The sequence below is a fragment of the Elephantulus edwardii genome, unplaced genomic scaffold, assembly GCF_000299155.1.
Source record: "Elephantulus edwardii isolate Elephantulus edwardi_28Jun2011 unplaced genomic scaffold, EleEdw1.0 scaffold00055, whole genome shotgun sequence".
NCBI lineage: Eukaryota > Metazoa > Chordata > Mammalia > Macroscelidea > Macroscelididae > Elephantulus > Elephantulus edwardii.
The window spans coordinates 3021488-3032298 of record NW_006399805.1 but is presented as its reverse complement, the minus strand read 5'-3'; positions in this window follow the sequence as shown (position 1 = coordinate 3032298).

Here is a 10811-nt window from a genome sequence, read left to right as displayed (position 1 = left end):
TAACACAGTGAGCGTATTTTCATGTACTTGTTCGTTTGTTTATCTCCTTTGGAGGAATGTCTGTTCACGTTTTGCCTATTTTTTTTTTTTTCAATTGGCTTGTTTATCTTTGCATTATTGAGTTGTCAGAGTCCTTTCTATGTTCTGGGTAATAACCCTTTATTAGACATATGCTTCCCATAACCAAGACCTACTGTTGTTGAGTCTGTTCTGACCCAGCGTGGCACCACACGGCAGAGGAGAGCTGCCCCACGGGCTTCCCAAGGCTGTGACCTTTACAGAAATAGACTCTGGCTTTTCTTTCCCATACAGTGAGAGGTGGGTTTAAATGCCAACATTCTGGCCAGCAACTGTGTACTTTAGCCACTGTGTCCCAGGGACTGCTTCGATATATGATTACCCAATATTTCCTCCCCTCCTACAGCGTGCCTGGCTTTCCATTTTGTTGATAGTCTTTGGATGCTCTAAATTGTTTGGTTTTGAGGAAGCCCCCTTTACCTATTTTGTCTTTTGTTTCTTGAGCTCTTGGCATCATAGCTAACAATCCATTGCCAAAAGCCAGGTGCCCAAAAGCAATGAAGAAATACACTGACCTGCTGCTGTCCCCGCCCAAGGACACCTGTTCTGTGAGCCAGATACTGATGTGAAGATCAACAACAAGGAAGGTCTTGATGTTTGGCAGTTTCCTTCTCTTTCAGTCCTGCAGGCGGGCCACCCAGTGCTGGCTAACCCCTTCTTGGTTCAGTCTGTTTCAATTACTATTTTCTTAAGTTCTCATCCTGAAGAAGCACCGTTGTCACCACCCTGATGGGCGTTTAGATGCCTGCTCTTGGCAGTGATTTGGGGGACCCCTGGCCCCTGTGAGGTAGCATCTGCAGCTCTCTCTTCCATGGTGATGTCTTGATTGTTAGTAAATTAACTCTGAGAAGGTCACCTTATCTTCTTGTTCCAGAGTCTCTTTTCTGTCACGTCTGGGTCCTGACTCTGTCAACTGCTTTCAGACTCCTGTTCCTATCAGATCGAGTGGGCAACTTGGGTAGAGATTGACTGTGGCACCAGGCCACATTCTGGAAGATGGAGTGGGCACGAGTACAGAGATGGCTGGGATGCGGCCGAGTGTCAATTCAGGTGGGAATACAGGCCATTGGGTGGTTGCCTCATTGATTTTTACAGGCTGAGCATTTTGCCTCATTGATTTTTCACCGCTGACTGAATCTTGTTCATCTGCTCACTAGAGATTGCTTCATTTCTTTTCAATTCATTTTTTGGCACCTGCTTGACACTTCTGCAGGCGGCACTGCCCTCCCTTACTGTGTGCGTCCATCACCCACCCGCACCCTAGGAGAAAGAATGGTGGTGTCCGTGGGGAAAGCCTGGCTTCTCCGCACCTCAGTTTCCTTATCTACTCAATGGAGTTTATATTTCCTACCAAAAGCATCATGGAAATCTGGTGGTCTAGTGGTAAGGAGCTGTGTTGCAAACCTAAAGCCAGGAGGTTCGAATCTTCCAGCTGGTCTGAAGGAGGAAGACATGCAGTCTCTTCTTATTTTATTTGCTTTTTCTAAATACCTGCTGGAAGGTCAGTAATGAGTTGGTTCTGACTCAATGATACACAACAATGAGAACAACAAGCTAAACTCTAGTCCCAAGATTCAGTGCCTTCTGCCAAAAACTACAGAGTCTACCATGTTGCCCCCAGAAGTAGGATGCGCCTTCTTCATGACCTTCAACCCAAGTGCTGTCCTCTCGCCCCTTAGACTAGAGCACATGAAAGCCTCATCCCCAAATACAATGCAGCCTCCCAGTACAGCTGTGCGAAAGTGAAGCCAAGAAGTTGAACAGTTGTTTGGGTACAAGGATTAGGCAGGGGTTTTGATTCTGAGAAGAAGCTCATAAAAAATGGAGCAGAAACCTATACTTTGTTTAGATCGACTCATTTTATGCTTCTTCCTTCCTCTATATTTATTTTGTTTTCCTGTAGGATTTCAAATCATCATAGAGAAAATTGCAGCCTCTCTCAGCTGTGTTAAGAGGAGACAGGAGGAGAGACTGTGGCCGATCTGCAGGCTTCTTCACGTAGGCTGCTGAAGGAGAGGGTGCTGGATACTTCCAAGGGCTGCCATGATGCTAGTGCAGTGCATTATGGGGAGAGGGGCAGAGGCCTAGCGCTGCTCCCAGTGACTTCTCATTTAGAGATATTCCTTCCCGATGCAAACCTTGGGAACTCATCCCTTTTTTTCACCAAGTGATAGAGATGACCTCACAGTTCTCCCAGGCTTTTTACCAAGACAAAGTGAAAAAGAAATGGAAGCGAGGGTGCTTTGAGACACACCTGCAGCCATGTCAACCTTTCCCTAAGTGAATATGTGGAATAGCGCTCCTGAGATGGAAATCAGAGACAAAGGTGATACAAAAGGTCAGTGCTCAGCTGCTAACCAAAAGGTTGGTGGTTTGACTCCACCTTGACTCCATGAAAGACTTATTGATCTGAACTCATGGGATTACAGCCTAGAACCTCTCTGGGCAGGTCTGTAGGACCTGTGGGTGGCTGTGAGCCAGAGCAGACTCACCAGTAAAGACAGTGACTTGGTGCAGAAGGAGGGGCCCTTAGTTATGCAAGTTCGAGGAACACTGGCTAACAAACCTTCAGCAGATTTCTGTGTCAGATGACCTTCTCATCAGCTCTCATGCTCCAAGGCTCAAGTGCTGGTCACTGTTTCTCAGACTTGCCTGGTTTGGGACCCTTTCAGGCAGAGCGCCGCAGAGACTGTTCTCAGCACTCACGGGGTGGGCTTGAGGACATGGATGAAGCAATGAGTGTTTACATCATTCGCTCTGTTTCTTCCTGTCCTCACTGGGGTCCATAAAAATGGTAGCTTGATTGTTGTGCAGTCCTTCTCCCCAAGTCCACTCCACTCTGCAGCCTTCATTCTGGACTCCTTTCATGACGATAATACCCAACCATATTGCATAACAATGAAAGAGTTTTTCAAAGAGAAGAGTGAATTGGGGTGAGGGGGTGGACGGGGAGAAAAGTTCAGCAATGAATGAATGGAAACCGTAAGTCCCTGTAAACTTTTATTAAAATTAATAAATAAATAAAAAAGGTGGCTTGAGTAGGCATTAGTAAGGGTTCAAGATACAGGTTTGTTATTGGTTTTTTAAAGATTTATTAGTTTGTCTTTGTAATTTTTGTTATTGTTTTCAGGACTATTTGTGAAGGATTTGCTTTTCTTTTATTAACAAATGTTGTTTTGTTCTTACCCAGGTTCCTTTTAGTTTAAGTACAATTCCTTGCAGACTCCTTTAGCCCTTTGCTGGCTTGTCTAATTGGGGGCCCAGGGTGCTCTTGACCACTTGAGGGTCTGACCAAGAGGACTGCTCCGTAGAAGTCTAGCTAGAGCAGATGCTGGCTTCACCTGACTGCTTTCGCTCTTCCTTTCTTTGTTTTTTGTGTTGTAAATTGAGTGAAAGTTTGCAGAGCATCTTGGTTTTTCATTCGCTCATTCACACATATTTTTACTTTATAAATTACAGTGCCCATAATGTCTGATTGTCCCCTTACTACATATGGCCTTTCCCGGTCACCCATCTTCATAAGTGTCTATTATTGAAATTTGAAACACTATTATTTTTTTTCTATAGTTTATTACTAACTTTTAAACTTAGTGAGAAGTACGGCATTTACAAATTAACGTACACCTCATAAGCATTTTAACTTTCATAGTAACTACCATGTTGGGCTGTGAACTGAAAGGTCAGTGGTTCCAACCCACGAGCTGCTCCTGGAAGGACCATCACCTCCTGTAAAGATTTACAGTCTCAGAAACCGGGTGGAGGTTGCCACAGAGTTGACTTGACTTGATGGAAGTGGATTTTTTCCCCTTTTAAAAAAATTAATTTTAACAAAAGTTTACAGAGATTTTGGATTTCCATTCATTCACTGTTGCACCTTTCCCCCTGCCTCCCCCCAATTTGTTCTTTTCTTTAAAAAGTAAAAGTAAAATTCTTTCATTGTTATACGATCCCTCCCTCCAAGTCCACTCCACTATGCAGCCTTCATTCTGGGTTCCTGTCATGACAATAATACCCAATCATATATCCCTTTTAAACAGTTCTCTCCCTCATCTGTTTCAATGCAGTGTACATCATTTATCACATCTTTCTCGGTCTCCCCCCAACCCCCATGTCAGTCCTCTTTTATAACAGTGGCATTATATAGTATTTGTGATGGAAGTAGATTTTGTTGTTGTAAAAAAATGCGAATTGGTTGCAGTGGTTCTTATTTAATAGTCATAATTTTACTCAAAATCTTTCTTGTGAGTTTTAGTAAAATGAAAGCTGAGTGTAATAGTTCTTCCTCAATTGTTGTTGTTGTTGTTGTTGATTGCCTTAAAGTTGAGCACGACTCAGAGTGACCCTATGAACAAAAGGGCTGAAGCCCCTCTACAAACTATCGACATTTATCAAGGTTCATAGAGTTTCTGGAGACAAGTTATTTCATCAGTAGTCATGAGTAAGTAACTCCAGGTCAACGGAGATGTTGTACTCACCATTGCCTTCGTGCTGCGGAGATCACTTGATGTCTCTCTGTGCCAGCCTCCTGGCTATCCCTCTGGAGACCCTTCCTGCCCACAGGGGCTTCCCACAGACCAGAGTTTAGGCCTCAACCTCACCTCACTACATACCGGTTCCTCTGCGTTAGAAGGTCTTCTAACCTTTACATCCTCTTGAGAGGTTGGTTGGTTCTTTTGAAACCACTTCCTTCCATGACGCTCTCTAGAACAACTAAGGTGGGCTCTGTAGACAACCTCGCTCCTGGCACAGCCCAACGAGAGCTCTTGATTGCTTTGCTCCTCCCCAGTCTTTGCTGGATTGGCCAGTGTCACCACTGTCCACCAGGTGCTCAAGACCAAGTCTAGGAAGGGCTCTTCTCCCCCTCGTTCCCACCTCTTCTTTCCATGTCCATCAGCCCTGTTGGAGCCACCGTTTGGCTTTGCTTCTTCTCCTTCACTGCTGGGGGGGCACACTGTCCCACGCTGATCCCCTGGGGGTTCCAGATCCACCAGCAGATAGACCCCGCTTGTCAGCATAAGTTAGAACATGCTCAACACCTTTCCGATGCTTCCTGTTCCGTGTGAAATAAAATCTAGAATCCTGCCCTTGGGCTTCAGTGCCCTCCATGCTCCTGCCCAGCCTCTGTCGGCACCACTCACACAACTGCACTCGCTGAGTGCTTTGTAGTTTCACAGCCTCTGCCTTTGCCCCTCCCCTGGTCTTTGCACGTGCTCTCCCTTTTGCCTGAAAGGCTCTTTTCCCAAATCTTTGCCTGTCCCCCCTTTGTCATCCAGTTCTGCCTGCATTGCTGGGTCTTCCAGTTACAAAACACCTGCCTCTGACAGTAACTTGGTGTCCACTGGGTCTTAATACCATTTGAAAATAACTACGCACATACATAAATGCCTATATGTGTGTGTATCCATATCTATGAAGATGTATATATGTGTGCATGTATATACACACACACCCCCACACCCCCATATATTCAAAACTCCAACTCATTGCCATTGCCAAGTTGGAATTGACTCATCGCTGACCCTCCATTGTGTTTCTGATACTGCAGATCGCATGAGAGGAGATTGCCCATCTTTTCCCATAGAGCCACTGGGTTGGAATCACCAGAGGGCTGTGTCCCTTGGCTTAGCAGTGCAACTCTCTTTGGAACACACCCTCAGAGCTCCCTAAGTGCGTGTGTGTGTGTGTGTGTGTGTGTGTGTGCGCGCGCGCACACACATCTACCTTTACAGTCGAGGCTCTTCTGCTTCACAGTGACCCTCTGTGAGGTTTCCTAGGCTGTAAATATTCATGGGCGCAGATGGGCCATCTTTCTGCTGTGGATTGGCTGATTGGCTGGTGAATTCAAACTTCTTTCACTTAACACCTCCAAGCTTAGTCAGTACTCCTTGCAGAACGGCAAGGGTTTTAGCATGGACGCGGTTGTGGCTGCGGTGCTGCCACACATCCGCTGCGATGCTCCCACACTTCCCGCCGTGTGCAGGGAGCTTCTTGGTGTTTCCCCCTCCCACAGTGCAGCGTGCTGTCTTTCTGTGCACGAGCAGGATCCTGAGGAAGCTCCTTCGAGCTGTTCATTTGCTCAGAGTCCTCCGAGCTTCGCAATGCGCTTGACGCCATCACCCTTCAAATCTCTCTCTCAGCCTCTTTGGCCTCCATGGACACAGCTTGTGGGCAGGTCTTGAAAGGGAGTATCATTAGGATCAGCAATAACTTCTCTTTTTGCCTGACCTTGACTTGGGACCCTAGAGGTGTGCCCCCTCTTGTTGTCTGGAAGAGGAGGTGGTCACTTCCTGGGGTGCTGTGGAAGGGGCGGTCCTGCCAGCAGTGAGAAGCATGGGCCCCTGTCTGTGCAGCTAAGCTGACATGTGAGGACCAGGTGACGCCAGCTGTTTCTGCGCCTCCACAGGTGCCGTGGAGAAGGTTTTTAAGTTCCTAACAGCCCCATATCTCACTGTGAAGAGCTGGTGGACGGGGGTTCAGCGCTGTGCCCTCACCACCTGCTCCATAGGTGTGCGCCCAGTGAGCGTGCAAGAGAGACTGGCTGGGTGACACAGGTCCGCAGCAATGGACAAAGCATACTCTGAACCCTGGTATCACATTCAGCAGTCACTAGGGTTACCTGGTCAATCAGACATGTGTTTAAAACTTTGCTGTCATCGTGTTGACAGAGATGATGTCCCAGTTTGAACAATATCAGATCCTCCATTGTGACGCCCCTTGCATATTTTCACATAGCACTTGCAGCCCCCTAAAACTTTATTGCCGTCGTTCTAAACATTATTATTCTTTTTTTCAAGGAGTGAATATAGCTCTGTTCTGCTTCCGGCGGTGGTGGAGACTTCTGCCAAGATTCGCGGCACTCAGCTGAAATATGTTTTGTATTTTACGAGCTTTGGCTCATCGTGGAATTAAATAGCACTAATTACATGAATACAGACCAGCAAGGAAGACAACTGTTCACTTCCTGACTTTCCCTGAGATTGAAGAAGGAGGGGAGAGGGAGGGGCTGGAGAGAGAGAGGGGCTGTGAAGAGGGGGCTCCCTCTAGATCTGAGATGTTTGTCCAGAGTAGGTCCCACCCATGCTGCACCCACCCAGTGCCCTGCCTGGTGCGTTCCCTGGACTAAAAGCTGGCTTGAGGCTGGACGGTGGCTCTGAGGGGCAAGGCTGGTGGTGACGGGCTGGGAGGAAGGTGAGCTCCTAGTTTGAGACTCCAGAACACTCCACATTTAACATCATTTCCCAAATGACTGATTTTTTTTTTTTCAATTGGGGAAAACCCTCATATATCTAGCACTTTCTCATCTGGACGGGAGGAAGTCCTTGGGAGGTGCGAGCAGTGGACATCCTGTCTGCTAACTTAAAAGCTGATAGTGTGAGTCCATCCAGGACCACGTGGGATGGTCTGAACAGCCACTCCTGAAAGCCCAGGGGACACAATTCTCCCTTGACACTGAGGATTATTGCTGTGGTTCAGGGCTGTTTGATTTGGAGTTTGGGGGAAAGGGATTCCCATCTCTCTTCCTGACTTGCTGTGGGCATGAGATGGAGGAGTTGGCGAATGCTGGCCGAGTGGGCGTTTTGGGGTATGTGGAGTAAGCCCTTGGGGAGGGGAGATGTCAAAGCTGGGGGCCTTATGCGGGCTCTTGGGTCCATAGTGAGAGGTGCCCTGAGGCTGGAAAGGGCAGATTCAATCCCTAAAGGATTATGGACAGACAGTGAGGAACTGACTTACTGAGCTGGGCAAACACCTAAACTGTTGAGGGCATCTCACTGTGGTGGAGAGCAGGGTTCATGGAGCATGGTTCATGTCTACTTAGGACAAAAGTATCCAACTTTTCACAGCAAGCTTTTGACTGTTACATAGCAGGCACTTCCTCAGCTCAGACAGAGGCAGCTTAAATGCCCTGAAAGCAAATAGTCCAGGGAGACGTAAATGCTAGGGCTTTGCTCTACCCTGTGTGTTGTCACCATTGCTGTCATGTGACATCGCACTGCCTAACATCACCACAAACACCTTTTTTGGGGTCCTCCCAATCCTGGTGATTCCATGGGGGTGATGAGTACAGTGTCCTGCCATCGCCTCTTCTGCGTTAAGCTCAAGAAGAAGCCAGATGCCCTCTCCCTCCTCATCACCCGATTTCCAGAAGCACCACTTGACAGCTGGGAGGTTTGAGGCATCAGGAAAGAAGGGCAGACACTTGGTTGGGCTGTGATCAGCTGGGGTGGCCACTGCTGATGTCCATCGTCACCTGGGCCTTGCTGGTCAGAGAGAGGAGGCTTTCCGTGGGTGGTCCTGGCTCAGCTTTGAGCAGCTGCGAGCAGAAGACATCCCACCTCTTACCCAGCCCTGGATGGAGAGGAGGGTTATGGGAGAGAAGAGCTGTTGAATGAAGATGCTGCCACTTTGCCCTTGGGTGCTGGGAGTTCGAGGAGTGCAGATGGAGAAAGCAGAGGGTTGGGGAGGGCAGCTGAGAGATCCACTGTGAGTTTCTGTTTCAGGTGACCACCCGTTACCCCGACAAGCTTCTGGTGCCATGCACGAGAGGTGACTGTCATCAGTGGGTGCCCTGAGCCCCTTTTCAGTGACCCCGGTGTCCCCTAGGTCCTGACTTTGCAGACGTGACTGCACATACTCCTGCTGCTGTTCTAGCTTTGGGTCTCCTGAGTGACTGCCCTCGACCACCCCTCTATTTCCTCACACCCCATGTTGACTGGGAGCCACCCTGGACTGGACTGGTGGTCAATCCCATTTTCTAAAACAGGGATGGACTCTATTACCTCCAGTAGAGCCATCAGACTTCAGTTCCAGGCAGCCTGTTTTCTTTGAATGAGAAGCTGAGAAGAAGCTGATGAGTCGTCCTCTACCGCCGGGCTTCTGTTGATAGTGTGCTGTTTCTAAAGCCTCAGAGCCGGGCTTGGAGGAAAGAGAGGCATTGCTTAGTGACTCCTCAGCTGGAGGCCCAGCGACCGGAGTATAAAGGGCTACTCCAGGCAATAAAAGAGTTGCATCATGGGCTGCCTGGGCTTCAGCTGAACGCCTGCCCGGCTCTGCTGGCAATGGCCGACTTGGCTGGGAAGGTGGATCTGCCTCCTGGGGGAACTCCCTTTGGGCCAAAGATGGAGCATGGGAGGATGGGGGCAGGAGAGAGCGAGGACTGGGAGCTCTGAGGACTGGGGGCCCTCTCCAACTTCAGAGGCCCTGCTAAGCCCCAGCCTCTGAATGGGAGCTGTGTCTTCTCTGCCTTCCAGAGGCTCTGTCCATGGTAATGGCCTTTCCCAGCCCCTTTAATAAACCGGGAAGGAGGATTAAGAACCCTGCATTGCTGAGCTTGATGTGGAATTTCCCAGGCACTGGGCGCGTTGCCTGGAGTCGGCGGGGTTCAGCCGATGCCGGGCTCCCCTTTGCTCTCATCCTCATCCTTTCTGCTGTCCCTAGCCCTCCTCCAAGCACAAGTCCACAGTTCTCATGGCTCTAAGAACTACACAGAAGGATGGACAGACTCCTCCCATCACAATGTACAGTCTCACAAACCTGGTGGAGGGTCCAAATGAGTCCGAATTGACTCCATGGGAGTGAGTTTGAGCTCTGGCTCTGGAGTCAGGTATCTATCTGCATCTGTTGTTAGGAGGGCACTAACTGCTGTCAAACTGGACTCCACGATGTCAGAGCTGCAACGTAACGCTAGCTGGTTCCCTTGAACAGCCTGACATGATCTGTGATTGGCAGGAAATCCTTCCAGCTGGAGGCTCTCAGTCCCTGTCAAGCCTCTTAAGTCTGCGAATCCAGCTGGGTGAGGGGAGGTACTTGGGAGGACACACCTGTTTCACCTGCTCTGGCAGCTCCCAAGACAAATATCCAGCAGAGTGTGGAGCACTGAGTTTGGTCCTGAAAGTAGTAGTGCACGCACAGAGGTGGACACTGGATGTCACCCAGGACAGTGCCTCCCTGTTGGTAAATTTGTTTGTCTCCACTGACAGGAGGACATGGAGCGCTCTCACGCTTTCTCACTTTTTCACACCGAAGAATAATCTCTTGGGGAGGATCCGGTGAGAGATGCTCTGCTCTGTTGTCTGGAAGGATGGATTTGTCTATGTGCAGGAGAGGGTGTGTTCATTGACAAGTGCGTGAAAACTGGACCCACCTGGCCTTCGCCAAGGGGATTTCTGCCTCCATCACTGAAAAGTATAGATACCAAACTTGGTTCACCACACAGAAGATGCCACCCGCATCTGAGACCAATGGTTCTATCCCTAAACTCAGCTCTGTTCTCCTGCTTTTTTGTGTTCATTGTCTGAGGTCCCCCCCCCCTCATTTCTCCTCCATGGGTGCAAAATGATGATAGTATTTTTAGGACTTTTAGGACTTTTTTGCACTTTTCCAAGAGTGGCCTAGGGTAAGGAGTTGTGCTATTAACCCAAAGGTGGTGGTGGTTGTTGTTATGTGCCGTCGAGTCACTTGCAACTCTTAGCTACCCTGTGTACAACAGTGCTAAACTCTGCTCTGTCCTGTGCCGATCGCACTGTCTCTGACACTCCCATCCCTATTAACCCAGTCACTGAATCAATCCACCTCATAGAGGGCCTTCCCCTCCTGCGCTGTCCCTCCACACTCCCAAGCATGATGTCCCTCTCCAAGGACTGTTCTCTCCTCACAACATGTCCAAAGTATGTTAGACGGAGCCTCAGAATCCTTGCCTCCAAGGAGCCACCCAGTTTAACCCTTTCCAGGATGAA